Below are 17,342 nucleotides of genomic sequence, written 5' to 3' on the forward strand. Positions count from 1 at the left end.
AGTTATTTGAATTAGAGTTGACGTATATTACTTTAATTGCAGTCTTATTTTCTCCAGTTCTGAAAGAACAGTTTCCTTTAGGCAAAATTAATTTTGTTTGAAGAGTTATTGATGACACACACTGTCGCATTCTAGAATTTTCTTTTGTACAGGTGAGTAAGATTTGAATAATCGATACTACATTCTTCTAACTCCAATTGTAATGTTTCTAAAAATGTATACTTTAGTAAAAACTTAAAAACTAATGTTGTCTCAGATTTATTTGAGAATGAGGTGGCTAATAAGAATACAGTTAATTAGACCACTCCGAATAAATAATAATTTATTAATTCCAACAAAACTTAGCTTTGCTTGCCATGCTGGGCTGTAGCTATGAAACAGCACACGTGGACTTGCGGTTCGGAACACGATTACCGAGTGGCGAATTGTTAAAAGGTCAGAATGGCCGAACTGCGGCTTCACTACAGTCACTAGAAAACACAAGCTCGTAGACGCTCGCTGACACAGTTCTGATAGCGTTGGCGTGTCGGCACACTTCACAGGAGACGGGAGTCTCTTCATTCCCCGACGATAATATTCTTTTCGGGTGTGCAAGCGGATCATAACGTCATCTTCACGCAATATTTTCGCGGTCCAACTGGCCGTCATCTTCAGGTGAGAGTGCTGGTACACGATCTACAGTACAGTTCCGGCGAGATCGTGTACCAGCACTCTCACCTGAAGATGACTGCCAGTTGGACCGCGGAAATACTGTGTGAAGATGACGTTATTATCCGGCTGCACAACCGAGAAGAATATTATCAATTATTACGCCGGCAAAGCCTTCGTAATCACTCCCCGGCGGCAGACAAGCGCTGTGTCACGGCGAGTATCCAGCACAACGACGTCATTCCGACAGGAACTTCCCCCTACCTGTCTTCTGTCCTTCTGGCCTCTGGCGACGGTGTTCCAGGGCAGAGGGGCGGCGGTGACACCTCGGAATTTCGGGAGGCCCAGCTTGTTCGTGGCATCTCATTGGCGCCTCGTGACACCGGTTTGGTCTGCAGTATCTCTGCGGCAGTCGATACTTCTTGCAGAGCTCCAGACACTGGAACACCGAAAGTAATGTGTTAGTAATAACATTACTAAAATTAAAAGTTACTGTTTCGTTGGACATGAGGGATTATACACTCCTGGAAATGGAAAAAAGAACACATTGACAACGGTGTGTCAGACCCACCATACTTGCTCCGGACACTGCGAGAGGGCTGTACAAGCAATGATCACACGCACGGCACAGCGGACACACCAGGAACCGCTGTGTTGGCCGTCGAATGGCGCTAGCTGCGCAGCATTTGTGCACCGCCGCCGTCAGTGTCAGCCATTTTGCCGTGGCATACAGAGCTCCATCGCAGTCATTAACACTGGTAGCATGCTGCGACAGCGTGGACGTGAACCGTATGTGCAGTTGACGGACTTTGAGCGAGGGCGTATAGTGGGCATGCGGGAGGCCGGGTGGACGTACCGCCGAATTGCTCAACACGTGGGGCGTGAGGTCTCCACAGTACATCGATGTTGTCGCCAGTGGTCGACGGAAGGTGCACGTGCCCGTCCACCTGGGACCGGACCGCGGTGACGCACCGATGCACGCCAAGACCGTAGAATCCTACGCAGTGCCGTAGGGAACCGCACCGCCACTTCCCAGCAAATTAGGGACACTGTTGCTCCTGGGGTATCGGCGAGGACCATTCGCAACCGTCTCCATGAAGCTGGGCTACGGTCCCGCACACCGTTAGGCCGTCTTCCCCTCACGCCCCAACATCGTGCAGCCCGCCTCCAGTGGTTTCGCGACAGGCGTGAATGGAGGGACGAATGGAGACGTGTCGTCTTCAGCGATGAGAGTCGCTTCTGCCTTGGTGCCAATGATGGTCGTATGCGTGTTTGGCGCCGTGCAGTTGAACGCCACAATCAGGACTGCATACGACTGAGGCACACAGGGCCAACACCCGGCATCATGGTGTGGGGAGCGATCTCCTACACTGGCTGTACACCTCTGGTGATCGTCGCGGGGACACTGAATAGTGCACGGTACATCCAAACCGTCATCGAACCCATCGTTCTACCATTCCTAGACCGGCAAGGGAACTTGCTGTTCCAACAGGACAATGCACGTCCGCATGTATCCCGTGCCACCCAACGTGCTCAAGAAGGTGTAAGTCAACTACCCTGGCCAGCAAGATCTCCGGATCTGTCCCCCATTGAGCATGTTTGGGGCTGGATGAAGCGTCGTCTCACGCGGTGTGCACGTCCAGCACGAACGCTGGTCCAACTGAGGCGCCAGGTGGAAATGGCATGGCAAGCCGTTCCACAGGACTACATCCAGCATCTCTACGATCGTCTCCATGGGAGAATAGCACCCTGCATTGCTGCGAAAGGTGGATATACACTGTACTAGTGCCGACATTGTGCATGTTCTGTTGCCTGTGTCTATGTGCCTGTGGTTCTGTCAGTGTGATCATGTGATGTATCTGACCCCAGGAATGTGTCAATAAAGTTTCTCCTTCCTGGGACAATGAATTCACGGTGTTCTTATTTCAAATTCCAGGAGTGTAAATATGACCACGGGGCCCCAGTTCAAATGGCTCTGAGCACTATGCGACAACGTCTGAGGTCATTAGTCACCTAGAACTTAGAACTAATTAAACCTAACTAACCTAAGGACATCTCATACATCCATGCCCGAGGCATTATTCGAACCTGTGACCGTAGCGGTCGCTCGGCTCCAAACTGTAGCGCCTAGAACCGCACGGCCACTCCAGCCGAGTCCGTGTTCAGATTGACCTGTAAAGGTACTATGTCATTCGTCTGATGTTTGTCGTTCGTATCATTTCTCTGTAGAAGCTGTGTCGTGAACGGCTCATCTGATGTTAATGAATGACGAAAAAGGCGAAGAAATGTTTTCAATCATTACATAGTCAATCCAATCTTACACAACGAGCAGCTAGAAAGATAAGTAAAACACATTTCGTTTGTTATATTATTTCCTCCGAGTGATAACTGTTTACCGCAAGACTGGTGAATACTAATACCTAGAATGCATTTACATTTTCTGATGCTTAAGTTTCTTGCAGACATATTTGGTTAGAATACGACAGATCATTGCCGATTTCTTTATTTTCCTTTGTAAGACGTATATATTTTTATTGTCTGTTGTCAAATCACAATTTATGAAAGATGTTTATATTTTATTAAGTCGGGATAATTAACATTTGTCGTGTTGGAAATAATTGTGGTAGCAGGGAATATCTCCACCAAAGTGTTGTTGGCAGGAGAGACCACACGCTGATATAATTTTAAAAGGGGCGGGAAAGACCGGTATGGATACATTTTGTAATGACAGAATGGATCGTCTGCACCAGAAAGCATTATTGGCGGGAGAGACCGCACTTAAGCGTTCTTAGGAAGTCAGTAGTAAGCGAGATGTAAAGCGAGTCGGTAGCAGGTCTGAAGCGAGAGGTTGAGAGGAGCGGTGTGCCTACCAGCCACCAGCTGTGATTTACAAGAGATTATAAACGGATACACAGAGACATCAGCTAACTATTATTATAAGAGGAACTAAAATTATTGAATTTTTTTTTAGAAACTCAAGACTACTGAAGGTATGTTTGCGCAATGCTAGTTGTAAGATTATTGAAAAAAGTAAGTCCCATAGGAACGTTTGTAAAATCATTTCACTCAGAATATAATTAATTTTTGCCAGCAATATCGCATTCACTATTATAATCCATACCAAAAACCATCAACGTAAAACTTTTCAAAATTTTGTTGATGTCAAGAAAAAGTTTAACTATGAGTTACCTAACTTCAAACAAATTAATTCAAGAATAACGTCAGCTTCGCTATTAAAAAATAACATCAGCTTTGGTAATAAATACAGCCACTTATTATGAAAGCCCACCAGCAGCTAATAGAGTATAGTATAACAGAGTAAGTATATTCATGTCGCAGTTCGTTGTAGCAGTCAGATGGCGATCCAGTAACAATAAAAAAGGTAAGGAACAGTTTAGGGTTATTGCAGATAACGACTAAGGGCCACGACGACGACACATTCTATGTTTCATCGAAATAATCATAAAATCACTTTTAATAAGCAGTATTTAAATCCGTATGCGAAGATTAAGAAAGAGAATAAATTTCAAAGGGATGATTTCATTTGTTATTATTAAGCAACAGATAGAAATCCCAATGGAAGGTTTCATAGGTTATTGTGGAAGGGAAGCTGGCGTAATAAAATAAATATAGAGGAGACTGGAAGGTTTCACCTTCCTCCATCACAGTTTTGGCTTCTATTTAACGACTTTATCGGTGAGGGGGAAAAAAGTGCTAATCTACTGGGAACAGCAAGGAAGGATATCACTGACGAATGCACTGCATGGGTAGGACTGGTAGAGGCATCAACCCAGCAGTGGATGCCACATGGTTGATGAGAATTTGACGACGGTAATGTGACTTTACATAGGGATAACGATTGTTTGAGACTTTTTCTTGCTTTTCGTGTACGGTGGGTAATTTGACTACAGCTCTATTGAAACGAGGAGCGAGGCGAAAGCCTCCTAGTTTCGACCGTCGAAGGTATCTATCGACTTTGCATTGTATGAGACGGAAGTGGCGAATAGAAATTCTAAAGAACAGACAGCAGTTAAGTTCGACCAGACAATTAAGTAAACCTAAATTTCAAACAGGCTATTCTGTTTCGGTTAAAGGTAATCTTAATAGTTATGGAAGTAATACCTATTTGCAAAGGTTACTTTATCTTATGGAGGCCCATTTGTAATACAATGCATTTCACATCCTACTGGTATTGTTTCGGTCTACAATGCAAAGACTGGTTTGATGCAGCTCTGCATGCTGTACTGGCGTTATGTTAAAGCAAATGTCGTCAGACATCACGACAGGCAAGTTCCATTTTCACCATCTGAGGAAGTATGTGACTGCTCCGTGTGAATCTGAGTCCATAGCTAAGGAAGTAAAAAGCATAACTAAGCATACAACGTTAGATTACTCAATGAACTTGGTTTATATGGATTATCATACATGATAATCTATTCTGAGTGTATAAAAACAGAAACTTTAACGGATTTAATTGAGACCTGTGAGAAAAATCTTTTAAGAAATGATGAGTACTTTTACACAGACGAGGGCAGAAATAACTTACAGAATAGATTAGAATCCTTGAAAAAATACGTAACTAACGATTTGCAGCTCTGAGAATGGCCGAACACATTAAGCTAAAGATAGTGGCTAGAGTTAAAACATGTAATGTTAAGGAATTTGAGGTAGAAGGAAGAAGAAAAATAGGTTACCAAAAAAACTTAGATTTTATTTATGGTTCAGTAACAAGTAATTGATCTTACTGAAGGCACAGGGCCAAGAATGAATAATTAAACTGCCTCTTTTTGTAACGAATCAGTGGTTTACGTGTTCCTTCGTTGACAGATCAAATAGTTCTATCTGTACAGTGTGCGAGTTATCATTAATATGGAATAATAGTAATTATAACTTAATTATGAGAATGTCTAAAGTTATATCTGTATAATGTCTAAAAATCCGTAAGTACAGTTGGTCTTCGTTTGAGTGGTTGAGAATTGAAGGTCATTGTGTGTTTTGCCTTGTATTCAGATTTTAGTGGATACTATAATACTGGGAGATGAGTACCATTTTTCGGGTTTTATTTTCTTTCCTTCCTCGACTCTGAGCTGCTCTTTTCCTACAATTCAACTCTTGTTCTTTCCCTTACTTTAGAAGTACCGGACTTTATATTCATTTATTCACTGCGCAAACCGCACACATGACACCCTTTTTTGCCCCAACCAATTTTACTGCATAACAATTACTTGAAACGAATGGATTACAACCACATAAAGAATCAATAAATATGTAGTTATGCTTTCCATTACGGATAATTTAGAACCGTGACTGTATATTAAATGTAAATAAGTTATCACAACTGCAACCAGTCACTTTTTTCAATAATAATGCTTTATTACATTAACCGGTTTTCTAAACATTTCAGGTTGATCTTCAGATGATTTCGGGAGGATCCGGGAAGTTACATCATTATTGGTAGTAGCATAATGCTGGGTGCTGGTTCTACGGCAGAGAGATGGGTCACACTTTAATGCGTCGCCGTGACTATAGCTTATCTGTCGATATGGATGTAAATTTAGTTTTTACTTACTGCGACAGTATAGGCGGCTTTTTTCATATCTGTCTGCTTCCATTTTGATGTCCAGAACACTTTCACACGAACTATTTTAGTTTACACTTTGACAGTCTTACTTTACCAGCATCCAGCATGCCCTTTACAACTGTTGCTTGTAACAAAGATCTTGACAGAGAGATATGGTATAATCCTACTTTGTAGAGAGACGTAATTTGTTGTTCTTTACATGTGTTAAAGTCGATATAAGGGCAAGTTTTTTATCAGAATGGCGATAACATGAGAGCACTAGATAAAATAATAATAAATTTCTACAAGAACAAATTTCAGCTGATGTGATATGTTATTTCTATTCGTATGTTACAGGTAGATTTTTTTTGTAGCAGTTAATATGCTTGGCATTAACACGAATCCCAAGGAATCAATAATACAGAGTTATTGTATCTGCAGTGAGATGCAGCTGTCTGTATGACTAGGACTGGTATATTTAAATTAATAACAAATCTTCAGATGAACTGTTGGCTTATTTCTGTTGTTACATTAATGTGATCTGGAGTATTATCAAGAGCAGATTCTGTTTATTTTAGCTAAAGGTATATGTATAAGAGTTATAGTGACTGCAATGGATAAAAGCAGTTTGCGTGGCTGTACATTTAATATTTTAAAAATGAACAAATATTCTTGAACTGTTGACTTATTTTTATTCTAACATGAGAGTGATCTGGGATATTGGTAAAAGCAGCTTCTGTTTGTTCCAGCTAGAATTAATATGTGTGAAGTACTGATTTAGGTTATCAATGGAGGGCTTTAACATTTAGAGGTATGGTCCATGTCTTACTCTGTTGTAGTATACTACATTGACATCGGTGTGGTTAGGATGTATGGAGAGGGAGGGGGTTGGTCATTGGGAGGGGTGTTGGGGAGCTGGTGTAGGGTTTGTTGGGTGGTTATTTGATTTGAACTAGTAGATCTTCAAAGTTCTGAAGGAAAAATTTGTTCCTCAGTTCAGTTTTATCATTGAGTAGGTAATCAGGTGCTGTATATATGTAGATAAATATTTAAGTTTCTTCAAGAAGGTCAAGAGTTGTGCCTTTGTTGTCAAAATGTAGTATTCAGAGATTCTGTTCTATGTTGTTTGCAGAATGATTGTGTTGTGCAAGATGTGAGGCAAAGCTGGACTTGTTCAGGTTGTTAAGCCGGAGTGCATCCATGTGTTCTTTAAATTTTGTTGTGAAGCTTCTACCAGTTTGTCCAATGTAGAAGCTTGGACATGAGTTGCACGTGAGCTTGTACACACCTGACTTTTGATATTGTTGTATAGTGGTTTTGGTGCTGTGTATGATTTTATTTTGTACTTGTTGTAGGTGAAGAAACTCATTTTTATGTTGTACGTCTTGAAGGGGTTGGCAATTTGGTGAGAAATCTTCCCTAGGAAAGGCAGGCTAACCGATGTGGTTTTGTTGTTTGTGGGTGGTTGTTCAGCAGTTGGTTGATTTAGTTTTGCTGTGTGGGTTAGTTTATCTATTTTTGCAGGGTTGTACCCATTGGTGTAGGCAATTGATTTAATAATTTCTGTTTCTTTTTGTCTTCCATTTGCGTCGATTGGGATTTTAAGCATGCGATTAACCATTGTTCTGAAGAATGCTTTTTTATGTTGGTCTGGATGGCAAGAGGATTTGTGTATGGTAACATTGGTGGTTGTTGGCTTTCTGAAAACTTGAAATTTATGCTTCTGATTTTTATTTGAGATTGTTAGATCAAGACAGTTAATGTCTTTTGGTGTTTCATGTTCTACAGTGAATTGGATTTTATTGTGTATTTTATTATGTTCTTTGGCTAGATTATGTTTCCTTTAGCTAAAATAAACAGAATCTGCTGTTGATAATATTTCAGATCACATTAACGTAACAACAGAAATAAGCCAACAGTTCATCTGAAGATTTGTTATTAATTTAAATATGCAGGTCCTAGTCATACAGACAGCTGCACTTCACTGCATATACAATAACTCTGTATTATTGATTCCTCGGGATTCATGTTAATGCTAAACATGATAATCACAACTACAAAGCTGCCTGTGACATAGGAATAGAAATAACATATCAGATCAGCTGAAATTTGTTCTTGTAGAAATTTATGATTATTTTATCTAGTGCTCTCATGTTATCGCCATTCTGATAAAAAAACTTGCCCTTATATCGACTTCAACACATGTAGAGTACAACAAATTACATCTCTGTACAAAGTAGGATTATGCCATATCTCTCTGCCAAGATCTTTGTTACAAGCAACAGTTGTAAAGCGCATGCTGGATGCTGGTAAAGTGTCACTGTCAAAGTGTCAACTAATATAGTTCGTGTGAAATTGTTCTGGAGATCAAAATGGGGGCGGACCGATACGAAAAAATCCGCCTATTCTGTCGCAGTAAGTAAAAACTAAATTTACATCCATATCGACAGATAAGCTATAGTCATGACGATACATTAAAGTGTGACCCATCTTTCTGCCGTAGAAATAGCACCCAGCATTATGCTACTACCAGTAATGATGTAACTTCCCGGATCCTCCCGAAATCATCTGAAGATGAACCTGAAAGGGTTCGAAAACCGGTTACTGTAATAATGCATTATTATTGAAAACAGTGACTGGTTGCAGTTGTGTATAACTTATTTACAAATATGTAGTTACTGAACACATAATTATAGAGCATAATAGATAATAACAGCTGCACGAGATAGAGCCATCTCTAATAGAGTGGGAAACGAATAGCACAGAGTAATTCTCCCGCCTCTCAAGTCAGACACTCAGATCGGTATCAAATGTTGTATGAAGATACAATATCAACCAACATAGATCTTATTATGTGCTGTCGTCCAGAAGAACACGCATAAAGGGCAATTAAAAATAACAGTAGAACAATGGAGGTCAGGAAAAGTGTGTTTTTGACTGATACTCTATGTGATCGAAAGTATCCGGACACCGACAGACATATACCTGTGTCATACGTCTGTACGCGAAATTTTCACACTTCTAAAGATCCCTAGGTCCACTGTTTCCGATGTGATAGTGAAGTGGAAACGTGAAGGGACACGTACAGCACAAAAGCGTACAGGCCGACCTCGTCTGTTAACTGGCAGAGACCACCGACAATTGAAGAGTGTCTTAATATGTAAGAGGTAGACATCTATCCCGACGATCACATAGGAATTCCTAACTGCATCAGGATCCACCGAAAGTACTATGACAGTTAGGCGGGAGGTGAGGAAACTTGGATTTCATGGTCGAGCGGCTGGTCATAAGCCACACATCACGCCGGTAAATAACAAACGACGTCTCACTTGGCGTAAGGAGCGTAAACATTGGACGATTGAACAGTAGGAAAACGTTGTGTGGAGTGTCGGATCATGGTACACAATGCGGCGATCCGATGGCAGGGTGTGGTTATGCGAATGCCCGGTGAACATCATCTGCCAGTGTGTGGAGGGCCAACAGTAAAATTTGGAGGCGCTGGTGTTAATGTGCGGTCGTGTTTTCCATAGAGGGGGCTTGCGCCCCTTGTTGTTTTGCGTGGCACTATCACAGCACAGGCCTACATTGATGTTCTATGCACCTTGTTGCTTCCCACTGTTGAAAAGGAATTTGGGGATGGCGATTGCATCTTTCAACCCGATCGGCCTGTGGCTGAAAGGTTACATGATAGTAACATCCCTGTAATGAACTGGCGTGCACAGTGTCCTGACCTGAATCCTATAGGACACCTTTGGGATGTTTTGCAACACCGACTTCGTGCAGCACTCGGTGAAGAATGGCCTGCCATTCCCCAAGAATCCTTGCAGCACCTGACTGAACGTATGCCTGCGAGAGTGGAAGATGTCATCGAGGCTAAGGGTGGTCCAACGTCGTATTCCAACATTACCGATGAGGGCGCCACAAATTTCCGAGTCATTTTCAGCCAGGTGTCCGCATACTTTTGATCACATGGTGTATTTTTGTAGGTCTCGCTTAGGTGAGATGGTAGAGCCTGAAGTCGTTCTCCCAGTCGTCCCGTATTCAAACCGCACTGACGGCAGTTTGTTTTAACTGTCTACGCGTGTAACTGTTACACGGGGGAACGTTTGCCTGACACGTAAAAGGACATTTCAGAGTATATAGCAATTTTCTTTTAGCAGTCTGCTTTTGGTTTGTTAGCTGACAGTCGCATATTATGGAGTACATTTATAAAGATGTGTGTGGTGTTCTGTTGGACATGCGCAACAGAACAGACACCACTCGTGACGAAGTAGCTAGTGCTTTGTAGTTTCATAGAATAGAAATAAACAATCGAAACAATAAAATAAAGGAACAATTGCATCACACGTGCGGTAGTTTTAATGGTCCCATTTGACACTTCCATCCATAACACATAAAAAATTTTTCATAATTGGGATATACCAACTTTCCTACAGAAGGCGTACACATTAGCCACTCATAGTTATGCTTTTCCCCTGCTCTGTAGTTCTTTTAATTAACGTTTTTTCCCCTTCCTGCTGCATGACAGCACATCGCACTAACTAAATTGGAGTTTTGGTTGACATTCTATCGACACAAAACGTTTGGTTCTGATCTGGATGTCTAACATCTTCAGGTTTGGGTCTCAGCTATAATTTTGTGTCATAGTAGACAAGTACTCATTAAATCACATATTTCACGATAAACTCACAGAGAAAATTAATCTCAATTTTCTCATTATATGATATAGGAGTCATAAGTAAGGAGCCTAGAGAATATTTATAACAATAATTACTATAAACCGTTTAAGTCAATTCGAATAATAATTGTATAGCATTAATTAACTATTACTGAGCAATAAGCTTTGACACAGAGGACTCTCTGTGACAGGTCAATGCAATAGTTGTTTGAAAAGTCGTCACAGTAGTCTTTTGCGTCTTAACATATTGTCACAGTGCCAATATTGTAAATAAGATGTTTTGAATGTGGGTTTGTTGTTTTTATATGTTGCTTACCTGTGTCCTTTCGAAGCATATGTTTTATTGTGTACCAATGTTGATGCGTGGCTCACATTTATATTTAAATGGCAAATATGCTATCTACCATACTCAGACAATGTGAGCAGTTAGAACGCAAAGACTACATTGACAGCAGCTGGGCACTGGAAGAAATGTCGAAGGCCACTTAAAAAAAGGAGTTAATTGTTAAATGTAATGGTATCTCTGTACATTTGTTTGATAAGTATTCTGAGAACAGGTCACGTGCCAACAGCCATTGCTAGCTATGTACCTGCTGGCAGCAGCCGATTACTAGAACTTTTTATATTTTTGTTTTAAGAACTGTTTGGCTGGATGCAGTCGAAGGATAGACACTATTAGTTTTCGCTGGTAAATTCTTAATATATTACTAACATGTGGACAGTTAAGTAACGAAGGGGATCTGGATATTCGATACTGACGGCTGGGTAAAATATCTGAATGCTAGCGAAGGTTCTATGATGCAAACTATACGGAGACCAGAGTATGGTTGATGAGTAATGATGGTAAATGGAGATAACGTACTGATCTGAACAGTTCTTTAAATTCGTTTTAGTCTTCCAGTTTTACAAGCCCATTTAAAGCTGAGTCTTGCAATAAGTATTTACTGTAGGGATTTGATATACTCTGAGAGAATCGAATGTTCGACGTGGAGATTTATAGAATTGTGTGTTCACTGAGACAGTTGTGTATTGCATTATGTTGTAAAAGGGCGAGTGGCCTTAACTCTTAGTAATAGCAGTTCAGCTTGGTATTCTTCTGGCACTAACGAATTTTGGAATGTGATAATTGATTGGTTGTACAGCGTTAGTTTCGCCCACTCATTGCCAAGATCTTACCCTCAGAGTCGATTGATAATTAGTTGGAACAATTTATTCATACACGTGAAGGCTTTACCATTACTTAAAAATTTTTTGTACGTCAAATGACTTTTAAAGTAGGGAAAGATTGTGCATCACGATCAGTTATAATTTTACTCTATCTGTTTAAATTGCATGGCACGTACATTAATGCATAATCGCTTTGTTCTGGTTAGAAATTGCAGTCACACGATCACTATCGTCAACTGCTTCTGTATATGGAAGTCAAATAAAGCAGAGCTGTGTTAAAACTCGAGAAGAAATTAGTCCCAGCTCTTAATTTCAAGGAAAACTGAAATTATTCCAAAACAAAAAGAACAGTAAAAGACCTTACTCTCTGTAGAAAGCGGGGGAAATATTAGAATGAAAATTAATAAAATTCATCAAAGAAGATGGCCAGGATATTAACGGGCAAAGAAGTTGTTTGATGCTGATGCTTACGTGTGCGAAGTAAGTAAAGTTCAGAGAGAGTATAACTTCAGATATGAGATAATATTATCACGAAATAATTACTAACTAAAATCCGCAAACATTTTAAGGATTCGTTTACCTTCATAATTGTGAATTATTTACTTCAAATATTAATAAACAGACGCATAGCAAGGACACTTATTTTACTATGCGAACAAGGAACATACTCTGTAATGAGAGAATATTATATTACTCACCAATTGCCTTGTAACATCTCTGAGTATTAAACTGACGCCAGCTATAATTAATGAAACTCAGTTTTCTTTAACAATCCAGTATCATATGAAATTATTTATTTACCTTGTACCTAGCAATATCGCAGCATCGTAAGTAGAAACTGTTTGTGATCAGTTAAGGGGTACTCTGAGTCTATGTCGTTTTAATGCAGACACGATTATACAAGCGGGTCAAAGGAGCATGTTGACCCATTTTTTGAAAGCAGCTATTTTAGAAGATTTATTTATCAACAGTATTTAGTATGACAACGAACTTTTTACAGATTCATAACACTTGCTAGATAACTTCGAATTCTTACTGTGAAGTTTACGTTGTCTTACTGATGACTGTGTAGTGCACGTACGAGTATTCATTTGATGCAAAGAATCTGCTTTAGTTCACGATTATTATAAGAACATATCTTACGTTTCTGAAGACCTAATAGCAGCAAAAACGTTGATGTGCTGTATTTAACTGTAGTATTCGGATCTCTTGTAAACTTTCGATTTGCACGTAGAAACAAAGTATGCCAGATCGAGGAACTCCGATCATTGCCGATTCCCATACATACATATAGATCACTGTTCGATCTTTTTTCATAGATTAAATCATAAAATTCTCTTGGGCTGGAACGGAGTAACTGTAGACGAATATTCATGGCATTTGCACATATTCATAATTTCGTCGAGTTACTACAATTAGCGCATTGTGACACACTGTAACGGGTGGCATATACACTGCTACTTAAATTATAGCTGTAAGAAGCTGATACTGGTAGCAGGCTGGGGTTTAAAGTTAATCGCTACACGCAGTTCACCCAGTATAAAACAGTGTAGGAAGTGGCTTGTTAACTAAGGTCTGCTCCTTGTTACAGCGTACCAAGCGTCATCCGCTACTATAATCTCCTTTTTTGAGATTAAATGGTTCAAAGGGCTCCAAGCACTATAGAACTTAACATCTGAGGTCATCGGCCCCTTAGAACTTAGAACTACGTAAACCTAACTAACGTAAGGACATCACACGCATCCATGGCCGAGGCAGGATTCGAACCTGCGACCGTAGCATCAGCGCGGTTCCAGACTGAAGCGCCTAGAACCACTCGTCCACAGCGGAAGGCTTTACAGATTAGTGCAGGAAGTTTGGCGGCTTATAGTACAAGCACAGAGTGACGTTGTTTGTAAAAATCGTAACTTCCACGCATCAACAAAAACTAGCGACAGTTTACTAGATATAAGCGTAACCTTCGTTCCGTTACAGTGCATCACTATTATCTCCAACCTATCATAGCCCAGTACGAAAAACCCAAGACGATGGAAATAGCGCAGTTGTGTTAGTGGAAATTTAAGAAAGCGTTTCCTCCCCTCCTTAACTATGAATTAATTAAAAAACTGTCGAAATGTGGTAATTGGAAATTAAAAGGACCCTCTTCTCCTCCCCTGCCTTCTGCCCCATTGCCAACAAGTCACAGTGCAGTGTCAATACGAAACACCCAATAAAAAGGTCCAAGATGATGGAAACAAACCTACTGTGCTTTATGCTGGGCATCCCCTCCATTCTGTCTCCCACCAGTCAGAGGGCAATATATAAATCACATGTAAAAACTGTGACAAATTACATTATTTCCGACGTACTTATCAAGTCATGCCTTTTCCCGTTCACCCCTTCCTTGTCACCAGCCAATCAAGATGAAGAAGCGGGCCAATTGTGTCGTTCATACTCCCTCCTCTCTCTCCTTTCCCCAACCAACCAGAGTATAGTATTAAAATGATATGCCAGATATACAATAAAAAATTATATAACGGCATCTTGAAGGTACAAAATATTCATTATTTCCTTGAAAGTAAAAATTGTTCATTATTTGCCGCTAAAGTTACATGAATTAAATACAGACAAATCTCCCTCTCCCATTTTCAACCAATTAGAGTACGGTATTAAAACGATGTGCCAGATATGCAGTAAAAAATTAACGTTCAGTCACTTGATAGTCAAAGATGTATTCATTACTTCCGTGAAAGTCACATGCCTCTGACTTCATATCAAATTGAAACCGTGAACATAGTTATCAATTTTTAACTTACTTATACGTACCTCTAGCATAATAAAATAAAATGACTCCAAGGTCAAAGATATGCATTATATCCTAAAACTGGTGTGTCTGTAAATAAAAAATTCTGCGTCCCTTTCAATCATATGTTCCCTTTGTATCTTATGTGTCAAAAAATCTATGCTCCTTAAATATATGAACGAATAATCATTTTTCTTTGTTACTCTGACTTAAAATTAAACTGAAGGCAAGCTCAAAGTAATGCGTTGTTGACCTATACATACATACCTCCGATAGAACATTAAAATCTTTCCACTGTCAAAGAGATGAATTATATGTGCATACACACACACACACACACACACACACACACTTACAACACACACACACATATATGTATTTCATATGTCAAAAACTATACTCCTTGAACACCTCTCTCATTCAATCATTTCTCTCTGTAGTTATCTCACTCATATAAAGTAATCATTCTATCTTTCTCGCATGGTCGCTGTCATTCCACCTTTAGGTGGTCAGATTTCCCACCTTTGGGTGCTCATCCATTCCTCCTTTGGGTCACCGTTCCCTCAAGGAGGCCACAATTCCCCTAGTCTTTCACACAGTTTATATTAGGCAGTAGCTGTTAAGTGTTACGTGCTAGCCATGAAGAGTTACACCTTAGCAGTTAAGTGTCAGGTGCACCTAACACTTAACCGCTAAGGTCTAATGCCTGGTGGGTAACACGTAACACCAAACACCTAATTACTAACACAAAATGCCTAACACAATCCTATTCACCAATGACCATCGCTGGTCACTGACCATCAGTCATCACTGAACATCACTGATCATTGACCATTATTAATCACTGACTTCGCTGAGTACTGACCATCACTGGTTGCTGCCATTATGTGCCACTATTGTCATCCAGCAATAATAAGAAAACAAAATCTAGTTGCTGCAGAGATACACCTTCCAATCATGACTGAGAAAGGGTTGCAAACTATGCTCTGTCTGCCTACAGTTTTAATTATACATAGTTATGAACTAGGAGTATATTACAAAGAAGTATGACATTGGCGAGATATGTATTATATATAAGGGGTATGTTTTAGCTGGGTGCTTATAGGCAATAGAAGACTGTAATTTTAATGGAATATAGCAAGAGGCAGTGCCCCCCCCCCCCACACACACACATACGCACACACACACACAGACACACACACACACACACACACACACAGTATTGCGACACCAACACCAAATGCCTAATTATTATGCCTATGGAACAATGCATAACGCCTCTAGGCAACAACATTGTAATGCACAATTTTCGCTCTCTAGCAACTGACGTCTCTCTGGCGTTGGAACACTATTTAAGACCCAGTAACACTTAACGGCTAAGGTATAACGCACTACGTCACCAGCCAACAATACTATAATACACGTTTTCTCACTCCACTAACTGACATCCATCTGGTTTTAGAATAATTATTAAGATCCACTAACACCTTATGCATAACGCCTAATATCTAAGCATAGCGCATAACAAAAAATGTCTAAAGGCAACAACATGGCGGAGGGTATTTCTGGTACTACTAACTGATCCCCCCTACCCTGTTCCACTTTTGAATGACGGGTGGGAAGTACATTTGTCGGTAAACCTCTCTCTCGCCTCTAATTTTTATAATTTTTTCGTCGTGGTAATTTCGTGAAATGTATGTGGGAGAAAGTAATTTGTTGTCCAACACTTCCCGGAAAGTACTCTCTCAAAATTTCAATAGGAATCCTCTCCGTGATGCTCAACGCCTATCTTGTAGTGTCTGCCACTGGAATTTGTTGGGCGTCTCTGTAACGCTATCGCGACGAGTAAACCATCCCGTGACGAAACCCACCTTTCGTAGTAGGATCTTCTCTATCTCTTATGTCAGTCTTACCTGATAAGTGTGCCAGACTGATGAACAATTCTCAAGAATCGATCAAACAAGTGTCTTCTAAGCCATTTCTGTCGTGGAATAGTTGTATTTTCTTAATATTCTTCTGACATTTTCTTACTATTTGTTTTCTGTTGTATTCCACTTGAGGGTGCTCTGGACAGTTAGTCCTAGATATTTTACGGTATATACTGTTTCCAGCAATTTGTCATCAATAGTGTAGTTATACAGTAGTGAATTTCTTTTCCTGTGTATGCTCAATATGTAACATTTATTTGCGTTCAAGGTCAACTGCCGTTCCATCAGTCTTGTGCTGGTAATTTTGCAAACCATTGCTGTCTTCGGGCTTTGTTAGGAAGGTGTACAAAATTTCCCCCTCCAGTAGGTAACATCCATCTGATGTTAGAATACCATTTCAGAACCAGTAACACCTAGCATCTAACGCTTTGGAGACATTGCTTGGAATGGGCTTAGCTGTGACAGGGTACTGCAGTTGTTAAAATGTCTCTCAATTCGATCGGAGCTTAGATTAGCCTTAAAAGTCAGGTGTCTCTATGTATCTGCCGGAAACCTGCGTTGCTGTAAAAAAAGGCAGGC

The sequence above is a fragment of the Schistocerca gregaria genome, chromosome 3 (assembly GCF_023897955.1).
Source record: "Schistocerca gregaria isolate iqSchGreg1 chromosome 3, iqSchGreg1.2, whole genome shotgun sequence".
Classification (NCBI taxonomy): Eukaryota; Metazoa; Arthropoda; class Insecta; order Orthoptera; family Acrididae; genus Schistocerca; species Schistocerca gregaria.